An 871-nucleotide genomic window follows, 5' to 3' on the forward strand; every position below is an offset into this window, starting at 1 on the left:
ACAGTCTGGGCAGGGGCTCCAGGAGATGAAAACAGTGATCCTGTAGCGCAGCTCCGTGTCCAGATTCCAAGAAGCCATCCGCTCCAGGAAGATCGCCTCTGCGTGACGCCGTTCCCATGTCCTGTAACTACTCTGGACACAGAAGAGGGAGAAAAGTGTTCTGTCATTGACTGTGACCAGGTGGACGATGGGACCCGGGTGAGGCAGGTGGGGCACAGGCCTTCATCACAAAATAGAAGGGGAAACACAGCTCAGCATCAAAATGAATGATATTTCAAGGCAGGATTGACATGGTCAAATGTGAGACCAGCCTCACGATAAACAATATCAGCATTTTACCAAGGGCCAGATCAGCAGAGGTGACTTTCTAATAGACATCAGCAAACGATGGCTCCTCGTGGCTCTGTAACTGATCGGTCCTCATTTCCGTTGCTGATATTTCGTTCATCGTGGAATTCGCATGAATTTTAATTTTTAAACTATTGAATTAAATACGACGCATCTTGATTCCCGAGTGGGTGTAGCTCCTCTAAGTTAGCGCCCGAGGTCTCTGCCTGCAGGAGCCCCACCTAGTCTGGCCCTGCAGGGAGGAGGTGAAGGGCTGAGGACGGAGGGTGAAGGCCAGGTGAGCTCCAGGGTCATGAGCCTAATGCCACAGAAGTGGGTGCTTCTCCCAGGGGGGATTTACCCAGCTCTCCACCTACTCCCCTGTCCCCACGTCCACCTGTGTGCTAACACCTCTGGAGGCTTCTACTCTGGGCCTCACCCTGTGCTGCGCCCAAGCGAGACACTCTGCTAAAAGGGCTCACTCTGCACAGAGGAATGGGGTGAGGGGCACGAAGGGAGTGGTGTCTGGGAAATTATGTCATGT

This window comes from Pteropus vampyrus, unplaced genomic scaffold (genome assembly GCF_000151845.1).
Source record: "Pteropus vampyrus isolate Shadow unplaced genomic scaffold, Pvam_2.0 Scaffold959, whole genome shotgun sequence".
NCBI lineage: Eukaryota > Metazoa > Chordata > Mammalia > Chiroptera > Pteropodidae > Pteropus > Pteropus vampyrus.